The sequence below is a fragment of the Notolepis coatsorum genome (genome assembly GCF_963971535.1).
Source record: "Notolepis coatsorum genome assembly, chromosome: 1".
Lineage (NCBI taxonomy): Eukaryota > Metazoa > Chordata > Actinopteri > Aulopiformes > Paralepididae > Notolepis > Notolepis coatsorum.
Window position 1 is genome coordinate 228,732,279 of NC_140165.1, and position 712 is coordinate 228,732,990.

The window sequence follows — 712 nt, forward strand, 5'->3', positions numbered from 1 at the left end:
ACAACAGAAAAAAGACAGGAATAAAATGAGCACATAAAGTGCAGACATATAAAATCACAGTTTTTCACATTATGATCTAACATCCCAACAGGCCACCTTGTTTATGGTTTGATTCAGTTTTAAATAGACAATAATAAAAAGAGTAACATAAAATAGACAGAGTAAAATAGTGCAATAGTGCAGTGCAATAAAATAGCAGAATAGAATACGTAGATCAAATAAAATAGTTCTGGATTACTGTTCAACAGTTCAAAGTGGGCTTTACCTTCTCTGTTTGATACCCACACAGTTTAATACCTGACTGTATACAATATACCTCCCAGTACAACTACTGTACGTATAGTAGCCTATAGATCCCAGTACCAGAACTCTTCTAAATTATATTTTTCTACTAAATACAGTAGCTCCTAGTATCCAGAACTCTTCTGATTTAGTGTGACCTGTTCCTTTGAACTTTTTAGTATTTTATTTTCTTGAACAGAGCATCAACCAATTCTATCAAACTACATCTGCAACCAGAAAGGGTTTGATTCTCAGTTATTTGTTATTTGTTAACCCAGATTAACCCATATTTGGGCATAGTTAAGTGTACAATTAATTACATTAATTTGAATTACATACATTTTTTAATTAAATACATTTTTGAAACATTTTCTTTATAATATGTTGGTTATAGTTTTGTTGTTGTTGTTTCTTCACAGGTTGTTCCAGT